We start from the raw sequence: 22,058 nt of genomic DNA, 5'->3' as shown, positions 1-22,058 counted from the left end.
AGTGAGGTAACCATCAGCTACCACTCTCTGGCTTCTCCCAAAAAACCTATGTCTAATCCAATTTACTACCTCATCTTGAATGCCGAGCAACTGAACCTTCTTCACCAACCTCCAAAGTGGGACCCTGTCTAATGTTTTGCTGAAGTCCATGTAGATATCATCCACTGCCTGCCCTTCATCCACTTCCTTGATAATTTCCTGAAAAAAACTCTAAAAGGTTGATTAGATATGACCTACCACGCACAAAGTCATGCTGACTATTATTAATCAGTCCATGTCTATTTAAGTACTTACATATATATCCAGTCCATCAGAATATCTTCCAATAACTTTCCTGCTGTTGATGTCCTGCTCACTGGCCTACAACTTCCTGGTTTAATTTTAGAGCCTTTCTTAAACAGTGGAACAGCATTGACTATCTTCCAATCCTCTGGTACTTCACCTGTGACTAAGGATGATTTAAATATCTCTGCTAGGCCCCCGGCAATTTATGTATATTTAAGGCCAAGGCTGATAGATCCTTGATTGGCCATGGCATGAAGGGAGATGGGGAGAAGGCAGGAGACTGGGGCTGAGAGGAAAATTGGATCAGGTGCGTTGAAATGGCGGAGCAGACTCGACAGGTCAAATGGCCTAATTCTGCTCCTATATCTAATGGTCTTATGGTCCATCGACTTGTGTTGTTACTTTCAGAAAGCTCTGTACATCAATGTTCCTAAGGCTCCTGCCAAATCTGTGTACTTTCCTCTTACCTCCCAGTGTGTAACAACTCATAGTTGTCCAGATTAAACTCCATCTCAGCCATTTCTCAGTCCTAGTTTCCAACGGGTCCATCTCCTTCTGAACATTTTGACTTTAGTTCCAAGGATTGATCAGGGAGGTTGCAAGCTCATTTTTAGGGACTTTGAGGTTCAGGTTGCATGTCTTCCTGGATCTGGTTACTCTTTTTGAGATTTTTGGTCAGGGGGATCAATGCAGACTGGAGTGCTTGAGCAAAGAATGGCCTTCCACCTTGCACTGGGCTAGGAGACATGCTGCTGAACTGAATTAAGCTGAATACTAACGGACTCCTGCTTTGAACTTGATATTCTATGTGTTGGTTAGTTGCTTTTTGCCATTTGCGCAATTTGTTTTTTTTTCCGTGCGTCGGGTGTTTGATATTTTCTTTGTACAGGTTCCGTGGTGTTTCTTTGTTTCGTGGCTGTGTGCAGGAGGACAAATCTCAGAGACGTGTTCTGTGTGCAGACTTTGATAATAAACGTATGCATTTATTTGAATCGTTAGTTTTCATTGAACCGGCTCTGTGATGTGACCTTACTGGGTGTGACAGTAACATTGCGCTTAATGCAACGCTAACACAGTTCAGGGAAATCCACAGTTTGGCATTCAATTCCGGTGTCATTCTATAAGGAGTCTCTGTACATGTTCACTGTGGATTATGTGGGTTTTCCCCAGGTGCTCTGGTTTCCTCCCACAGTCCAAAGGTGTACCAAGTAGGTTAATTGGTCGTTGCAAATTGTCCCAAAATTAAGTTAGGCAGCATGGCTCAAAGAGCTGGAAGGCCCCACTTCACACTGAATAAATATGAAATAAATCCATAAACAACACACACACACACAAAATGCTGAAGGAACTCACCAGGTCAGGCAGCCTCTATGGAGGGAAATAAACAGTCAATGTTTTGGGCTGAGATCCTTTAAGATTGGAGAGGGAGTGGTCAGAAGCTAGGATTGGGAGCAGGGAGGGGAAGGAGTACAAGCTGACAGGTGATAGGTGAGATCAGGTGACGGGGGAAGCTGGCTGGGTTGGGGAGGGAGGATGAAGTGAGAAGCTGGGAGGTGATTGGTGGAAAAAGTAAAGGGCTGAAGAAGAAGGAATCTGATAGGAGAGGAGAGTGGAGGGGAAAGAGGAGAGGTGATGGGCAGGTAAGGAGAAGAGCTGAAACGACAAAACAAAATGAGAAATGGAAAATGTATCTGCTGTATAATTTTACGCAAGTATTTGATTAGAGAAACAATGTCAAAATACTGAGGTATATTAAGAAATATTTTTAAATTGACTGGAATATCTAAAGCATTTTACTATATGTTTAAACTGCTTCTTTAACTTTTCCCCAAATGACAATTGTGTCCCATCTCTGGTTAGTTTTAAAACTAACATAAATTGATTTTTTTTATTAACTAAGAATATTAAGGGGCAGGCTGGCATTGTTGCTAATTTACAGGTCAAGTCCACCAAAGCATGGATAAAAACTGGAGTCCATCCATCTCCATGGCAACTGGGGAACTAAAATTCAGCCAGATAAATTAACCCAAAACAAACAGCTTTTGCAACTAATAAAGACCAAGAAGCTACCAGATTGTCCATAAAACAGATTGGGTTCACAGGAACCCAGAGCTTGAAAACTGCAATCCTTACCAATGCAGAGACACAGTTCACCCATAGGTCCTTCCAGCGACCACCTCTCATACCCCAACCCCATTTGCTTCTGATTCCGGTGCTCCCAGTGTGGCGTCCTCCACATCGGGAGACCTGTGGTGGATTAGGGGACCACTTGTCAAGTCAAGCACAACAAGCAGGATTTCCTGGTGGACACCTATATTAATTCCACTTCCCATTCCGACCTGTCGGTCCATGGCCTCCTCGACTGCCACAATGAGACCCTCTCAGGATGGAGGAGCAACACTTCATATAAGATCTGGGCAGCCTCACTTCTATAGAAAATGAACCTCAGGGTGGCATGTGGTGACATGCTGGAAAAGTATTTTGATAATAAATTTACTTTGAACTTCTAATCCTCACGAAGTGCCTTGGCACAAAAATGTTTGACTCTGTGGAATGGATCTAGTCCGAGTGAAATAAGAAGGATTTGTAGGCTTAGAGAAATCATTGAGGCTTTAGTAGAGGATAATGCTATACTATGAGTTGAGTTAGATATTGAAATCGCTCAGAGAGCAGTAAGGCTACCTAAGCCTCCTGATGGATACATTTTTAAAAATAGTATTAAATGTATTTTGTGCTTTGTGTGCTTATTTTCTCGGCATGGGTCTAAGTAATAATAACATAAGAGACTACAGCTGCTGGAATCTGGAGCAAAAAAAATAGAGTCATACAGTCAAAGAGCAGAACAGCACAGAAACAGGCCTTTTGGCCTATCTCGTCTGTGCTGAACCAATAATCTGCTTAGTCCCATCAACCAGCGCCCAGACCATAATCCTCCATAACCCTTCCATTCATGTACCTATCCAGATTTCTCCCAAATATTGAAATCGACCCCTTGTGCTAGCAGCTTGTTTCACACTTTGATGACACCCTGAGTGAAGATGTTTCCCCTCATGTTCTCCTTAAACATTACACCTTTCATCCTAACCCATGACCTCCAGTTGTAGTCTCACAAAATCTCAGTAGAAAAGGCCTGCTTGCACTTACCCTATCTATAGCCCTCATAATTTTGCACACCTCTGTTAAATCTCCCCTCATTCTTCTACAATCTAGGGAATAAAGTTCTCAGATATTCAAACTTTCCATATACAATAACTCAGGTCCTGGGGTGCTGACAATATCTTTACAAGTTTTTCTCTGGAATCTTTCAATCTTATTTACATCTTTCCTGTAGGCAGGTGACCAAAACTGCACATAATACTCCAAATTAGGTCTTACCAATGTCTTATACAATTTCAACATAACATCCCCACTCCTGATTTATGCCAAAACTGGGGTCTACCTATCAGCTAGTTTGTAATCCCAGGAGATAGTGGATATGTTGACGCCCATCCTTTGCAGTTTCTCACTCAGAAGAAGTGGCTGGATTGTATTGAAGGCACTAGAGAGATCAAAAAATGTGATCTTCGTCACATGAGAGCTGAGGGCAATTGGTCTGTAGTCATTAAATCCAGATGGAGTCACATTCTTAGGTACAGGAACCAAGCAGGATGTCTTCCGCAGCACCAGTATCTTTTCCTATCTGTGACTCAGATTGTAAAACTGATGCGAAATTACAGACAGCTGTCTCACAGTCTTCAGTACCCTGGGGCTGATACGGTCTGGGCCAGTAAGCCTGCCTTGATCACAAACAAGAGAAAGTCTGCAGACGCTGGAAATCGGAGCAACACGCACAAAATGCTGAAGGAACTCATCAGGCCAGACAGCATCTATCGAAAAAAAAATACAGTCGATGTTCCGGTCTGAAACCCTTCGGCAGGACTGGAGAAAAAAAGCTGAGGAGTAGATTTTAAAAAGTGGGGGGATGGGAGAAAGAAAGACCAGGTGATAGGTGAAACCTGGAAGAGGGTGGATTGATGCTCAGTGAAGTTGTCTCCCAGTCTACGTCAAGTCTCATCGTTATACAGGAGACCACACCGGGAACACCGAACACAGAAACTGACCCCAACAGATTCACAGGTGAAGCTTCGCCTCACCTGGAAGGACAGTTTGGGGCCCTGAATGGTAGTGAGGGAGGAGGTGTGGGGGCAGATGACGCACTTATTCTGCTTGCAAGGATAAGCGCCAGGAGGGAGATCAGTGGAGAGGGAAGAATGGACATGGGAGTCGCGTAGGGAGCGATCCCTGTGGAAAGCAGGAAGTGTTGGGGGTGGGGGTGGGGGTTCGAGGGAGATGTGTTTGGTACTTGGGATCCCGTTGGAGGCGGCGGAAGTTTCGGAAAATTATGTACCAGACGCGGAGGCTGGAGGGGTGGTAGGTGAGGAGAAGAGGAACTCTATCCCTGGTAGGGTGACGGGAGGATGGGGTAAGGAAGAGCAGACGTGCGTGAAATGGAAGAGATGCGGTTGAGGGCAGGGCTGATGGTGGAGGAAGGGAAGCCCCTTTATTTGAAAAAAAACTAGACGTCTCCTTCGTTTTAGAATGAAAAGAATCATCCTGAGAGCAGATGCGGCGGAAACGAAGGACTTGAGCGAAGGGGGCGGCGTTTTTGCAAGTAGCTGGGTAGCTAGCTGTGAGAGTCCGGGGGCTTGAAATAGACGTCGGTGGATAAGCTATCTCCAGAGACAGATACAAAGCGGTCGGGAAAGAGAAGGGAAGTGTCAGAAATGGACCGGGTGAATTTGACGGCAGGGAAGCTGGAGGCAAAGTCTGTGAAGTTGACGAGTTCAGCACGGGTGCAGGGTGCATTGCAGTCGTCGATGTAGCGGAGATAAAGTGGGGGGCAGAGACAGAGACCAGTGTAGGCTTGGAACATAGACTGTTCCGCGTAGCCGACAAACAGGCAGGCGTAACGGGGACCTACGTGAGTGCCTTGCCTTGATGTAGTCTCCCCCCTCCAATTCAGGTGCAAACTGTCCTTTTTGTACAGGTCAATGCAATGATCCAAAAATCTGCTGGAAGAACTGACGCTCTGGTTACCACGTTCATAAATGCTACCTGGTCTGCTGATTTCCTCCAACATTTCGCGCATGTTACTTAAGTATCTACTTTTCAAATACTTTAAAATTCCCCAAGGGGAAATTGCACCATTCCCAGAAGTACTGCAATACTAGGTTGATGCTTGGAGAGGACAGAGCAAGCTCCTAGTCCAAACTCCCTGTTCCAAAAATCAGTTTAGTACATTGTCCCCACGTAAGGGACATACCAGGTATTAAACTGGTAAGAACAGAAACTACACTTGATCTGAGCCAAAAGGCCGAGAAGCGATAACATATTGGTAGGGAGATTTTTGGATCCTGTTTTCCTGTACTCTTTTAGATCAGGCAAACCGCATGAAGAGATCCATTTCCACAATATCCTTTCTATCTACTCATGAATTTGGAACGATTTCTAATTTTAGTTGCATATATATTGCACTGTTCCCCTTTTCAATGTAATGTCTTTATTGACATGTAAAATTGTTAGCTTTCCACCAATCAGATGAGAGACATCGGCACATCCGTCACTGTCCAGGTGATGAAGGGTTTCAGCCTGAAATCGACTGTTTCTCTCCCGCCATCGATACTGTCTGACTTGCTCAGTCTCTGCTGCATTTTGTGTGTGGTGCTCAGGATTTCAGCATCTGCAGAATCTGCTGTGTCACTGCCACGTTCCCGTGTGGTAGATAGTTCTTTTCCAGCTTTTTATTCTGAGTTTATATCTTATTTTGTAACTACTAAACATCACGGCATGGCACTCTAAAAGATCAATTTTCCATAAGACATCGAAGCACTGTTAGGCAATTCGGCCCATCGAGTCTGCCCTGACATTGATCATGGCTGTTTTATTTTCCTTTTCAACACCATAACGCTGCCTTCTCCCCATAATCTTTGATGCTTTTAGTAATAAAGAATCTATCTTGGGCCATTAAGCACTCCCTAGACATCATTGCTTTCATCCCAGGATAATTCTTGTACAGCATCTCTGGGCTTTCTCTGCCAGCACATTCTTTCTCAGACACAGGGCTCCAAACTGCTCACAATACTCACCACCAACCCCTTTCTCAGTCTCTGTCTCCACCTCTGGAGACAAACTGTCAACCAATGTCTTTTACAAACCTACAGATTCCCACAGTTAGCTCAACTGTACCTCATCCCAGCCTAATCTCCTGTAAAAATGCCATTCCCTTTTCTCAGTTTCTCCACATCTGTTCCCACAATGTGGCTATTAATTCCAGGATCATCAGAGATGCCATCTTTCTTCAAAGAACAGGATTTCCCTTCCTCCACTATTGATGCTGCCCTCACCCGTATCTCTGCCATTTCCAGAACACCCCATCCTCCTGTCACCTTAACAGTGGTAGAGTTCCTCTTGTCATTCCCTACCACCCCATGAGCCTCTGGTAGGGTTTGCAAGACATTACTTCCTACAAAGCGAAACCCAATAGCATGAATGGCAGTGATGCTTCACTACCAGGTGAACTCAAACCCTTCTATGCCCGCATTGAAAGGGAGAATATGACAACAGCTGTGACGATCCCTGCCGTACCCTGTGACCCTGAGATCTCTGTCGCAGAGGCCAATGTTAGGCCATCTTTAAAGAGAGTGAGCCCTCGCAAAGCGAAGGTTCCGATGGAGTACCTGGTAAGGCTCTGAAAACCTGTGCCAACCAACTGGCTGGAGTATTCAAGGACATTCTCAACCTCTCACTGCTATGGGAAGAAGTTCCCACATCCTTCCAAAAGGCAACAATTATACCAGTGCCTAAAAAGAATAATGTGAGCTGCCTTAATGACTATCGCCCAGTAGAACTCACATCTACAGTGAAGAAATGCTTTGAGAGGTTGGTCATGATTAGACTGAACTCCTGCCTCAGCAAGGACTGGACCAACTGCAACTTGCCCATCACCACAATAGGTCAATGGTAGATGCAATCTCAATGGCTCTTCACTCGGCCTTAGACCACCTGGACAACACAAACACCTATCTCAGGAAGCTGTTCATCGACTACAGCTCAGTATCTAACACCACCATTCCCACAATCCTGATTGATAAGTTACAGAACCTGGGCCTCTGTACCTCCTCTGCAATTGGATCCTTGACTTCCTAACCGAAAGACCACAATTCGTGTGGATTGGTGATAACATCTCCTCCTCACTGACAATCAACACTGTCGCACCTCAGGGGTGTGTGCTTAGCCCACTGCTCTATATACACATGACTGTGTGGTTAGGCAGAGCTCAAATACCATCTATAAATTTGCTGACGATACAACCATTGTTGGTAGAATCAAAGGTAGTGATGAGAAGGCATACTAGAGAGAGATATGCCAACTAGTGGAATGTTGTTGCAGCAATAGGATGAAAGAGCTGATTGTGGACTTCGGGAAAGGTAAGATGAAGGAGCACATACCAATCCTCATAGAGGGATCAGAAGTGGAGAGAGTGAGCAGCTTCAAGTTCCTGGGTCTCAAGATCTCTGAGAATCTAAACTGGTCCCAACGTATAGATGCAGCTATAAAGAAGGCAAGACAGTGACGATACTTTATTGGGAGTTTGATGAAATTTGATATGTCAACAAATACATTCAAAAACTTCTATAGATGTACCATGGAGAGCATTCTGACAGGCTGCATCCCTGTCTGGTATGGGGGGTGGGGCTATTGCACAGGACCGAAAGAAACTGCAGAGGGTCATAAATTTAATTAGCTCCATCTTGCGTATTAGCCTACAAAGTACCCAGAACATTTTGTGTCTCAGAAAGACAGCACCCAGGGCATGCTCAGTTCTCACTGTTACCATCAGGTAGGAGGTACAGAAGCCTGAAGGCACACACTCAGCAATTCGGGAACAGTTTCATCCCCTCTGCCATCTGATTCCTAAATAGACATTGAATCTGTGAACATTTCCTCACTTTTTTTTAGCATATATTATTTCTTTTTTTGCACAATTTAAAATCTATTCAATGTATATGTACTTTATTTATGTATTTTTTTTAACTTCTTCTATATTATGTATTGCATTGAACTGCTGCTGCTAAGTTAACAGGTTTCACTTCGCATGCCGATGATAATAAACCTGATTCTGATTCCTTCGCACCCACCTGGCTTCACCTATCACCTTCCAGCTAGCATCCTTCCCCTCCCCCCACCTTTTCATTCTGGTGTCATTCCTCTTACTTTTCAGTCGTGATGGAGGGTCTCGGTGCGAAACACTAAATGTTTCTTCATTTCTATAGATGCTGCCTGAGCTGCTGAGTTCCTCCAACATTTTGAATCTGTTTCCAACATCTGCAGACTTCCTAGTGTTCACACTATTCCCAATCTGGTCTGACCAACACCTTATGGAGCCTCATCATTGCATCTTTGCTTTTTACTTCTGTATTCGGTGATACAGTCCTTCCGGCCCTTTGAGTCATGCTACCCCTGCAATCCCCGACAACCCCAATTTAACCCTAACCTAACCCATGGGACAATTTACAATGACAATTACCGCACCTTGTACGTCTTTGGACTGTGGGAGGAAGCCGGATCTCCTGGGTAAAACCCATGCATTCAATGGGCAGGATGTACCAAGACTCCCTACAGAGTACGCTGGGACTGAATTCCAGGCTCCCACGCCACGAGCTGTAATAAGATCGCGCTAACCGCTATGCTACATAGGCCCTGATAAAACTCTCAATTTCACCAGTGACTGACTGACTATTTACAGCTTCAGGGCAGAGAACCCCAATAACAGTAGTGAAAATCAGTAAGGGTTGGATCAATTCTACTGAGCCAAACTCTTGTTCTTTTTGGCATGATAGTGTAACACTGTACAGGGTTGAATTCCCGCTGCTGTCTGTAATAAGTTTGTACGTTCTTCCTGTGACCCACATGGGCTTCCTTCGGCTACTCCAGTTTCCTTGCACATTTGGGTTCGGCCTAGTAAGTTGTGGGCATGCTATATCGGTGCCAGAAGCATGGCAACACTTGTGGGCTGACCTCAGCACGCTGTGCTGGTCATTGACACAATGATGCATCCCCTTTTATGTTTCAATGTATATGTGACAAACAAAGCTAGTCTTCAAATCTTTTTCTTTTATTCTCCGTAGTTCTAATCTAGTCAGAGTCGTAGAGTAATATTCCAGACGTATCCATGCCAGCCCGAGCAGACTCCACTTGCCTGCGTTAGGCACATATCCTGCTAAACTTTTCCTGTCCTACAAAAGGTAGTGGATTCGGCCCAGTACATCACGGGTAAAGCCTCCCCAACCACTGAGCACATCTACAATACACAAAACATTGTAAAATAAAAGCAGCGTTCATCACCAAAGGTCCTCACCACCCAGGCCCTGCTCTTTACTCACTGCTGCCGTTAGGTAGAAGGTACAAGAGTCTCAGGACTCACACCACCAGGTTCAGGAACAGTTACTACCCCTCAACTATCAGGCTCTTGAACAAAGGGGGAAAACTACACTCATTCTACTTCTGGTGTTCTCACAACTGATGGTCTCACTTTGAGGACTCTTTACTTGTTAACAACAAGTATGAATTATTATTGCTATTTATTTATATTTGCATTTGCAGTTTATTGTTCATTGATCGTTTTTGCAGTTACTGTTCTATAGATTTGCTAAGTATGCCAGCAGGAAAAAGAATCTCAGGGTTTTATGTAGTGACATGTATGTACTCTGATAATCAATTTTAGTTTGAACTTCGAACTTTTCCAAGTAAATGCTGTAGCACTAAAAGGCCACTTTATTTGGAGCACTTGTACATCTGTTCATTAATGTAAATATCCAATCAGCCAATCGTGTGCCAGCAACCCAATGCATAAAAGCATGCAAATGTGGTCAAGAGGTTCAGTTGTTGATCAGAGCAAACATCAGAATGGGGAAGAAACGTGATCTAAGTGACGTGATCTAAGTGGAATGACAGTATGGTTTGAGAATCTCAAAAAATGCCGATCTCCTGGGATTACCTAATTTGTTCTTGTACTCTCAAAAGTTGATATTTGAAGGTCTCCCACTTACCAAATACTGCTTTGCCAGAAAACAACCTGTCCCAAACCATACTTCACAAGATCACAAGACAAAGGAGCAGAAGTAGGCCATTCGGCCCATAGAGTCTGCTCTGCAGCTCCCCCATGAGCTAAACTATTCACCCATCTAGTTCCAATTTCCAGCTTTTTCCCAATATCCCTTGATACCCTGACTAATTAGATACCTGTCAATCTCCTCCTTAAACACCCTCAATGATCGGGCCTCCACAGCCATATGTGACAACGAATTCCACAAATCCACGGCCTTCTGGCTAAAAAAAATTCTCCTCATCTCTGTTTTAACTGGGTACCCTCTGATTCTAAGACTATGGCCTCTTGTCCCGGGCTCACCCACCAAGGGAAACAACCTTTCCACATCTACTCTGTCTAACCCTTTCAACATTCGAAACATTTCTATGAGATCCCCTCTCATTCTTCTATACTCTAATGAATACAATCCAAGAGCCGACAGATGCTCCTCATATGTTAGCCCCTGCATTCCAGGAATCATCCTCGTAAATCTTCTCTGAACTCTCTCCAACATCAGTACATCCTTTCTAAGATAGGGGGCCCAAAACTGCACACAGTATTCCAAATGAGGTCTCACGAATGCCCCATAGAGCCTCACCAACACCTGCTCACTCTTATACACTATTCCTCTTGCAATGAATGCCAACATAGCATTCGCTTTTCTTACCGCCAATCCAACTTGCCAGATCATTTCTGATATCACCAAAACTGACCTTTAATAATAATAATAAACTTCATTGATCCCGAGTGGGAAATTCTTTTGTTACAGCGGTAACATTTAAAAACACACATAGCAATGTGCTTAACTAATACTAAATACAGAATAATAGTACTGCAAAAAATAGTAATATAAAAGTAGTGTACCGATGCAGTGTACATAGTACAATAGTCTCTGCTTTATTATTTTGTACTATGATGTGTCGCACAGAGATGAACTGTTGTATATGCTTATTGCATTTGGTAGAAACCATCCTTGTGATAGCGGAGCTGAATTAAGTTTGTGTGGATGCTGCGTGATGTACCCCACCCCGCCAAGTAACAGAAAATACACTATATACGATTAAATGAATTACAGTTAATAGATATTAGTCGTAGTCATACTTTATTGATCCCGAGGGAAATAATATTACTGGAACTATATAATTAATAGAGATAAAATATAAAAGGAAAATAAAAGGCACCTAGTTCCTCGATGTTCTCTGGGGTCGGCAGCTTTACGTTCAGTTTCCATGTTCGCCTACCTGCCTTCCGGGCCGCCCGTAGGTGACAGGCGGCTCGCAGAAGGCAGTGGTCAGAGAAGAACACCGGCGTGACGGCGGTGGATCTGACCGTGAGGGACTCTGAGAGGAAGGGGAAGCCGATCCAGGAGTGGGCTGAGCCGTCCGATCGTGTCCCGGTGGCTTGTGGCTGTGCTCCACCCGTGGGGGTGCCAAAGGCGTCGCGCAGCTTGGCTGTCTTCACCGTTTCCATCAGGTACCGTCCAGCCTGCCGAGTTACGCCCGCTTTTTCTTACAGATCTACTTTTCAAATACTTTAAAATTCCCCAAGGGGAAATTGCACCATTCCCAGAAGTACTGCAATACTAGGTTGATGCTTGGAGAGGACAGAGCAAGCTCCTAGTCCAAACTCCCTGTTCCAAAAATCAGTTTAATACATTGTCCCCACGTAAAGGACGTACCAGGTATTAAACTGGTAAGAACAGAAACTACACTTGATCTGAGCCAAAAGGCCGAGAAGCGATAAAAGATTTGCCGGGACACTTTCGGATCCTGTTTTCCTATACTCTTTTAGATCAGTCTGACCGCATGAAGAGATCTATTTCCGCAATAGCTTTTCTACCTACCCATAAATTTGGTGCGATTTCTTATTTTAGTTGCAGATATGTAGCAGTGTTCCCCTTTTCAAAGTAATGTCTTTATTGACAAGTAAAATTGTTAGCTTTCCACCAATCAGATGAGAGACATCGGCACATCCGTCACTGTCCAGGTGATGAAGGGTTTCAGCCTGAAATCGACTGTTTCTCCCCCGCCATCGATACTGTCTGACTTGCTCAGTCTCTGCTGCATTTTGTGTGTGGTGCTCAGGATTTCAGCATCTGCAGAATCTACTGTGTCACTGCCACGTTCCCGTGTGGTAGATAGTTCTTTTCCAGCTTTTTATTCTGAGATTATATTTTATTTTGTAACTACTAAACATCACGGCATGGCACTCTAAAAGATCAATTTTCCATAAGACATAGGAGCACTGTTAGGCAATTCAGCCCATCGAGTCTGCCCTGATATTGATCATGGCTGATTTGTTTTCCTTCTCAACACCATAACGCTGCCTTCTCCCCATAATCTTTGATGCTTTTACTAATCAAGAATCTATCTTGGGCCATTAAGCACTCCCTAGACATCATCACTTTCATCCCAGGATAATTCTTGTACAGCACTTCTGGGCTTTCTCTGCCAGCACATTCTTTCTCAGACACAGGGCTCCAAACTGCTCACAATACTCACCTCCGACCCCTTTTTCAGTCTCTGTCTCCATCTCTGAAGACAAACTGTCAACCAACGTCTTTTATAAACCTACCGATTCCCACAGTGAGCTCAACTGTACCTCATCCCAGCCTATCTCCTGTAAAAATGCCATTCCCATTTCAGTTCCTTCACCTCTGTCGCATTTGTTCCCATGAGGTGGTCATCAATTCCAGAACATCAGAGATGCCCTCTTTCTACAAAGAACAGGATATCCCTTCCTCCACTATTGATGCTGCCTTCACCCGCATCTCCGCCATTTCCCAAACACCCCATCCTCCTGTCGCCCTAATAGTGTTAGAGTTCCTCTTGTCCTTCCCTACCACCCCATGAGACTCTCTATTCAACTCCTCATCCTCCATAACCTCTGCCATCTCCAAAGGGATCATACCACTAAACACATCTTTAATTCCACCACTTCTCTCTGCTTTCCACAGGGATCACTCCCTCTGTGATTCACTTGTCCATTCGTCCCTCTGGCATTCATTTATCCCTGTGAGCTGCCCAAGTGCCTCACCTGCCCATTCACCTCCTCCCTCACCTCCAGTCAGATCCTCAACAGCCCTTCCAGGTGAGGCAACACTTGAGCTGCGAATCCACTGGAGTCGTCTGTTGTGTCCAGTGCTCCTAATGCAGCCTCCGCTACATTGGTGAGATTTGTCACAAATTGGGGAACGCTTCGTTCTGTCATGGTCCGGTCCGTGAAGTCTGGATTCCAGTCCATTGTTCCTTATTCCAGATTTTCTCTTTCTCTGTTGGGTGCTCTCATTGAGGCAGCTGATTCACATTTTGAGCTGGTTATATAAATAGCTCCTTGGTTCAGCTTCAGTTGTTGGATTGTTCCTGTCTAAACCCCCTGTCTGAATCCCTTCTCTGCCCTGCCCTCCTGAAGCCTTGCCCTGCAACCAGTGTCTGAAGCCTTGCCTTGCCTGTAACCTTTGCCTGCACTGCTGTCAAGTTCAACCACTGGAGCAAGATAAGGAACTGTCTATCATTGTTTTGAACTGTCTCTGTGTCCACGTCTTTACTAGGTAGGTCTGGCTGTTTGCCGCTACCTGGTGTTAGGAACTGTTTGTGTCCATGCCTTTGCTAGGTAGGTCTGGCCATTTGCCACTACCTTGTGTTAGGGATCGTCTCTTTATGCCCTTGCCTCTGCTGGGTAGGGTCTGGCCATTTGCTGCTACCTTGAGTGGAGATCTGTCTCTCAGTGTTCTATGTATAAGTCCTGGCCCTACGTCCTGTTTCCAAGGAGGGGTCCTGACTCTGTGTTCCATGTTCCTGTCTCTCGCAAGACCAAGGCTCTGTGTTCTATGTTCCTGTCTCCCAAGATTACCAAGGCTCTGTTTCTGAAGTTCCCTCATGCTGTGCTGGAGTTCCCTCGTCTTGCCTGGGAGTCTCTTGTTTTGTCCTGTAGCCTCGCCTAGTCCTGTCTCCCACGACCATGTCATGTCTTCACCTTGTTCCGGAGTCTGAGCCCAAGTCAAGACCTAGGTTCTGGGTCCTTGTCCAGTCTCTGGCTCAGAGTCAGAAGCCAAGCCTCGTCATGCCCTCGCCTTGCGGGAGCCCGGCCTCATCATGCCCTCGCCTTGCGGGAGCCCGGCCTCGTCATGCCCTTACCTAGTTCCGGGGTCTGAGCCCGAGTCAAGACCCAATTTCTGGGTCCTTGTCCAGTCCCCAGCTCTGAGTCCAAGTCCAGGCTCCTCGTTCCCATTTCCTTGTCCTGGTCTCGCTTGCCTAGCCAATGTCCTAGCCCAGGTCTGTGTTCTTGTCCCAGGTCTCTTGTCAAATCCTGTTCCTTGTACTTTAGTGTCTGTGTCTTGCATTTGGGTCCGCTCCCAGCACCCACCTTATGACATGTTCAGCACCTCCACTCCATCCGCCAAAAGGGGAACTTCCCAGTAGCCAAGGTGAGGCCACCCTCAGGGTCCAGGATCAACACCTTGTATTCTGTCTGGGTAGCCTCCAGCCTGAAAATATTTCCCTACCCCCTTCCCTCTTCTATTCCCCACTCTGAACTCTCAATTCTTCTCACCTGCCTACCACTCCCCCAGATCTTCTCCTCTTTTAGCATTAATAGTAAGACTCTTGGCAGTGTGGAGGCTCAGAGGGATCTTGGGGTCTGAGTCCATAGGACACTCAAAGCTGCTACAGAGGATGACTGTGTGATTAAAAAGGCATATGGTGTATTGGCCTTCATCAACCTTGAGATTCAGTTTAAGAGCTGAGAGGTAATGTTGCCGCTATATAGGACACTGATCAGACCCCATTTGAAGTACTGTACTCAATTCTGGTTGCCTCACTATAGGAAGGATGTGGAAACTATAGAAAGGGTGCAGAGGAGATTTACAAGGATGTTGTCTGGATTGGGGAGCATGCCTTATGAGAATAGGTTGAGTGAACTCGGCCTTTTCTCCTTGGAGCGACGGAGGATGAGAGGTGACCTACAGAGGTGTATAAGATGATGAAAGGCATTAATCGTGTGGACAATCAGAGCCTTTTTTCCCCCAGGGCTGAAATGGCTAGCACAAGAGAGCATAGTTTTAAGGAGCTTGGAAGTAGGTACAGAGGAGATATCAGTGATAAGTTTATGTAAAGAAAAACACACAAATGCAGAGAGTGGTGAGTGCGTGGAATGGGCTGCTGGCAGCAGTGGAGACGGAAACGATAGGGTCTTTTAAGAGACTCCTGGATAGGTACATGGAGCTCAGAAAAATAGAGGGCTATGGGTAAGCCAAGGTAGTCCTAAGGTAACGACATGTTTGGCACAGCTTTGTGGGCTGAAGGGCCTGTATTGTGCTGTAGGTTTTCCATGTTTCTTTTCCTTTCTCCTATGGTCCACTTTCCTCTCCCATCAGATTCCTTCCTCTCCTTTGTGCCTACAAAGACTTGCTGTACATTCCCAGACCAAAAACCGTGGATGAACCAGGAGGTATGTCATCTGCTGAAGGCCAGATCTGTGGCAATCAAGGCTAGCGACCCATGTCTATACCAGAAAACCAGGTATGATTTGCGGAGGACTATTTCAAAGGCGAAGAGACAATTTTGAATGAGGTTGGAGTCGACATCCGTGTACGACAACTCTGACAGGGTTTGCAAGACATCACTTCCTACAAAGCAAAACCCAATAGCATGAATGGCGGCAATGCTTCACTACCAGATGAACTCTATGCCTTCTTTGAAAGGGAAAATATAACTACAGCTGTTAAGATCTCTGCTGTACCCGGTGACCCTGAGATCACTATCTCAAAAGCGATGTTAGGCTGTCTTTAGAGGGTGAACCCTTGCAAGGCAGGAGGCCCCGATGGAGTACCTGGTAAGGCTCTGAAAACTTGTGCCAACCAACTAGCGGGGGTATTCAAGGACATTTTCAACCCCTCACTACTACGGGTGCAATTTCCCACTTGCGTAAAAAAATGCAACAATTATACCAGTATGTAAGAAGAATAATATGAGTTGCCTTAATGACTGTCACCCAGTAGCACTCACATCTACAGTGATGAAATGCATTGAGAGGTTGGTCATGATGAGACTGAGATTCTGCCTCAGCAAGACTTCAACTCACTGCAATTTGCCTATCGCCACAATAGGTCAACAGCAGAGGCAATCTCAATACCTCTTCACTTAGCCTTAGACCACCTGGACAATACAAACACCTGTCAGGATGCTGTTCAACTATTTCCACAATCCTGATTGATAAGTTATGGAACCTGGGCCTCTATGCATAGGATATCTCCCTATGCAATTGGATCTTCGATTTCCTGACTGGAAGACCACAATCTGTGCGGATTACTGATAGCATCTCCTCCTCGCTGACAATCAACACTGGTACATCTCGGGTTTGTTCTTAGTGTGTGCTCTACTCTCTCTATACACATGACTGTATGGCTAGGCATAGCTCAAATACCATCTATAAATTTGCTGACAATATAACCATTGTTGGTACAATCTCAGATGTAAGTAAGAGGACATACAGGAGCGAAATATGTTAACTAGTGGAGTGCTGTCACAGCAACAACCTTGCACTCAACATCAGTAGGACAAAAGAGCTGATTGTGGACTTCAGGAAGGGCAAGACAAAGGAACACATACCAGTCCTCACAGAGGATCTGTCAGGATGCTGGAGCAGGGATCCAATCGCAGACCCAGTACTGTGCACACAGTGATAGTAGTTGAGTAACAAATCCCAAGTTGCAAATAAAGTCAGTGTCAAAGTTTAGGCAGAGATCAAAACATCCGGAGAAATCCAAAAATCAGAATCGGGAGACAGACAGACAGACAGAGTACAGATACGAATGCTGGAAAGGCTCAGGAAAACTCACTGGCACAATCTGGCAACAAACAGGTGAAAACACAGGACTGAAATACACTGAGCAATAAACAGAGAGGCAGATGATAGGTGGAGCACAATGAGACACAGGTGTCAGCAATACAGGTAATAATGAGAAACAGGTGAGAGACGGAGTACTCAGTAATACAGGGGCAGGAGTAGAGCAGGAACGGGAACAGGAGCACATAGCAATACAAAACCACAGTCTGACAGCTAGGGGGAAACACACAAAAAGACAGAGTTCAACTGGAGGTACTAACAGGATCAGAAGTGGAGAGGGTGAGCAATTTCAAGTTCCTGGGTGTAATGATCTCTGAGGATCTAACCTGATCCCAACATATTGATGCAGCTATGAAGAAGGCAAGACAGCGGCTAAACTTCATTGGGAGTTTGAGGAGATTTAGTATTTCAACAAAAACACTCAAAAACTTTGAAAGATGTACCATGGAGAGCATTCTGACAGGCTGCATCACTCTTTGGTATACGTGGGGCGGGGGCTTACTGCACAGGACTGAAAGAAGCTGCAGAGGGTCGTAACATTAGTCAGCTCCATCTTGGGTACTAGCTTACAAATTTTCCAGGACATCTGCAAGGAATGGTGTTTCAGAAAGGCAGCGAGCATTATTAAGGACCTCCAGCACACAGGACATGCCCTTTTCTCACTGTTACCATCATGTTAGAGATACAGAAGCCTGAAGGCACACACACTGCGATTCAGGAACAGTTTTTTTCCCTTCTGTTATCTGATTCCTAAAAAGATATTGATCCCTCGGCCACTACCTCACTTTCTTAATATATATTATTTCTGGGGTTTTTTTGCATGATTTTTAATCTATTCAATATACATATACTGTAATTGATTTACTTATTATTACTTTTTTTGTTTTTTTTCCTTCTATATCATGTATTGCATTGAACTGCTGCTGCTAAGTTAACAAATTTCACGACACATGCCGATGATAATAAACCCGACTCTGATTCTTTCACACCCACCTGGCTTCACCTATCACCTTCCAGCTCGTCTCCTTCCCCTCCCCCCACCTTTTTATTCTGGTTTCATTCCCCTTACTTTTCAGTCCTGATGGAGGGTCTCGGTCCGAGACATCGAACGTTTATTCATTTCCATAGACACTGTCTGACCGTAGGGGCTGAGTTCCTCCAGCATTTTGTATGTGTTTCCAACATCTGCAGACTTCCTGCGGAGTTGTTGGGATGGAAGGGCCTGGTACCATGCAGTATCTCTGAAAATAACAAAGTAATAAGTGAAAGATACCCTCCTCTGCATTGTGTGATGTGTTAATAATTTTAAGAGTAATTGCTGGTCACAGAGACATTACTGTATGATATGTGGTAGATTTGGTCATAGATTAATAGCAACACTTGGTGCTCAAGAGAATGGAGTATTCTGGTGCCAGCTTTCATCCTTCATATGGATGACTCAAACAGCAGCTCAGCAAATACTGCTGAAGTCTTGAAGTACTATTGCTTTTGACTGGAATTTCGGCAGCCTTGTTAAACGGTGTGGAAGTGATAGACAGCTTTGGAAGGTGGGAAAAGTGCAAACAGTTCTACATTTGAGTTATTTGCGTTTCAGCAACAGTCAGACTGTACTGAAAGCTCAGTCTGATTACCCAATAGGACAAGTATTGTTGTCCTTGAGGGGTACCATAGGGAGCAAAACATGGTGATCATGGTTATCAGGAATTGAAGTTACAAGAAAACATTTAACTTTTCTTCAGAGGATTTTCAAACCTCTGTGAAATGAGTTATTAGTGGATTTGTGACAACTAATGATTTTTTTAGCGATTCGGCACAGTAACAAGCCTTCCAACTCAATGAGCACGCACTTAGCGATTACAAACATGTGACCAATTAACCTGCTAACCTGAATGCCATTGGAGTATGGGAGGAAACCACAGCACCTGGAGGAAACCTACTTGGTCACGAGAAGAAAGCTCAATCTCCTTCCAGACAGTGGTGTGAACTGTATCCAGGTCGTTGGCTCTGTAACGGCATCACGGTGGCATGCTACTGTGCTCTCCAAGAACATACAGGTTATTAGTTAGTCAGAATCATTCTTCCCTTGGTTAAGGTTCAGGCTTCAAGATTCATTTATTATCAAAGAAAGTATAAATTATACAACCCTGAGATTTGCTTGCTCACAGGTAAACAACTGAAGCAAACAATAGCATTTCGAACTAAAGATGCGTCCTCAGGTCTGAACCCTGGACCAGCTTGGAGCAGGCCCAAAGCTTCACTTATCAGTTCATCATATTAGCAGGCACAGAGCACAGCAGCTGGGACAGTCTTCATAGCCTCAGTACCATGGAGATGACCATTGCGGTGAACGAACAAAATTGGCTCTCGTCCCTGTCTTTTCAGTCTAACTAGGCTGGCTTTTAAATTGACCCAACGACAGAACAGCAAAGGGCTCTGGTGCCCAGGAGAGAGGAGTTAACCTTTAATCCCAGTGCTACTCACCATCATCTCAGGCAGAGAACTACCCAGCTGTACAAACTGGTGTCTACCTGTCAACTAGTCAGTAATCCAGGAGGTAGTGGATTTGTCTACGCCCATCCTTTGCAGCTTCTCACTCAGAAGTGGCTGGATTGTATGGAAGGCACTAGAGAAATCAAAAAAATGTAATTCTCACAATGCCACCAGTATCATCCCGGTGGAGTGAGTTCGCTACAAAAGGTAAATGATGGCATCATCCACCCCCCCATGAGGTTTGTAGGTAAACTGTAGAGAGTCCAGTGAAGATATCCCCTACAGTCCAAGGTAAGTCAGGACCAGCCTCGGCAGCATATTCATCACCTGAGATGTGAGGGCAATTGGTCTGTAGTTATTAAGTCCAGGTGGAGTCACCTTTCTTTTCCTGAGAAAGGAAGGGATGAAGTAAAGAGCTCAGAAGCTGACCGGTGAAAGAGACAGAAGGCCATAGAAGAAAAAAAAGGGGTGAGCAGGTGAGGAGATAGGGTGAGAGAGGGGAAAAAAGGATGGGAAATGGTGAAGGGGGGTGGGAGCACAGGCTATTTGGTAGGACAGTTGAGGAACAGTGGAATACTTTCAAAGAGATTTTTCACAGTGCTCAACAAAAGTATATTCCACTGAAAAGTAAGGACAGTAAGTGTGGGGAGAGCCAGTCTTGGATAACTAACGAGATAAAAGATAGTGTCAAATTAAAAGCTCATTTGTACAAAGTCGCAAAGAGTAATGGGAGACTGGAGGATTTGGAAAACTTTAAAAAGCAACAAAGAACAACTAAATGAGAAATAAGGAAAGGGAAAATATGGTATTGAAAGTAAATTAGCACAAAATTAGCATAAAAACAGATAGCAAAAGTTTTTATAAATATATAAAGCAGAAGAGGGTGGTTAAAGTCAACGTAGGTCCCTTGGAAGACGAGAAGGGGAAATTGATATTGGGTGATAAGGAAATGGCTGAGGCATTGAACAACTATTTTGTGTCGGTCTTCATGGTGGAGGACATGTCTAATATGCCAAAGAATGATGTTATGGATGAAATAGGAGGTGAGGACCTCGATAAAATCACTGTCACTAAAGCTATAGTGATGAGCAAACTAGAGGGCCTGAAGGTAGATAAGTCCCCCAGTCCTGATGGGATGCATCCCAGGGTGCCGAGGGAATTGACAGAGGTTATTGTAGACGCGTTGGTAATAATTTACCAAAACTCTCTAGACTCTGGGCAGGTCCTGGTGGATAGGAAGACAGCAAATGTCACACCACTTTTTAAAAAAGTATGTAGGCAAAAGACGGGCAACTATAGACCAGTTAGCTTAACATCTGTAGTCGGAAAGATGCTTGAAGCTGTCAATAAGGAAGAAATAGCAAAACATTTAGAAAGGAGTGGTTCCATTAGACACAGCATGGATTCAGAAAGGGCAGGTCCTGTTTGACAAACTTACTGGAGTTCTTTGAGGACATGAGTGCAGTGGATAGAGGGGAACAGGTGGATGTCGTATACTTAGATTTCCAGAAGGCGTTTGATAAGGTGCTGCACAAGAGACTTATAAATAAGATACGGACACATGGAGTTGGAGGAAATGTATTGGCATGGATAGAGGATTGGTTAACCAATAGAAGGCAGAGAGTTGGTATAAAGTTGGTAGGGATGGGAGCTCAACGTTCAGGGATATTCAATATTCAGGAGGGATAGACATGAAGGAAGGGGAGGTGGGGTGGCATTGCTGGTTAAAGAAGAGATTAATGCAATAGAAAGGAAGGACATAAGCCGGGAAGATGTGGAATCGATATGGGTAGAGCTGCGTAACACTGAGGGGCAGAAGACGCTGGTGGGAGTTGTGTACAGGCCACCTAACAGTAGTAGTGAGGTCGGAGATGGTATTAAACAGGAAATTAGAAATGTGTGCAATAAAGGAACAGCAGTTATAATGGGTGACTTCAATCTACATGTAGACTGGGTGAACCAAATTGGTAAGGGTGCTGAGGAAGAGGATTTCTTGGAATGTATGCGGGATGGTTTTTTGAACCAACATGTCGAGGAACCAACTAGAGAGCAGGCTATTCTGGATTGGGTTTTGAGCAATGAGGAAGGGTTAATTAGCGATCTTGTCGTGAGAGGCCCCTTGGGTAAGAGTGACCATAATATGGTGGAATTCTTCATTAATATGGAGAGTGACATAGTTAATTCAGAAACAAAGGTTCTGAACTTAAAGAGGGGTAACTTTGAAGGTATGAGACGTGAATTAGCTAAGATAGACTGGCAAATGACACTTAAAGGATTGACGGTGGATATGCAATGGCAAGCATTTGAAGGT

General features: G+C 44.7%; 2 non-coding genes across 2 annotated transcripts; both read right to left on the bottom strand.

Moving 5' to 3' along the window:
• Positions 1-5,458: 5,458 nt before the first annotated feature.
• LOC134346023 (U2 spliceosomal RNA) lies at positions 5,459-5,650 on the bottom strand. The gene has a single exon (XR_010017794.1). It is a non-coding gene; the product is annotated as a U2 spliceosomal RNA (small nuclear RNA).
• Positions 5,651-11,960: 6,310 nt separating this feature from the next.
• Positions 11,961-12,152, bottom strand: LOC134346059 (U2 spliceosomal RNA). Its single transcript, XR_010017820.1, has one exon. It is a non-coding gene; the product is annotated as a U2 spliceosomal RNA (small nuclear RNA).
• Between the last annotated feature and the right edge of the window lie 9,906 nt (positions 12,153-22,058).

This window comes from Mobula hypostoma, chromosome 4 (genome assembly GCF_963921235.1).
Source record: "Mobula hypostoma chromosome 4, sMobHyp1.1, whole genome shotgun sequence".
Classification (NCBI taxonomy): Eukaryota; Metazoa; Chordata; class Chondrichthyes; order Myliobatiformes; family Myliobatidae; genus Mobula; species Mobula hypostoma.
This window is presented reverse-complemented; position numbering and strand designations above follow the sequence as displayed.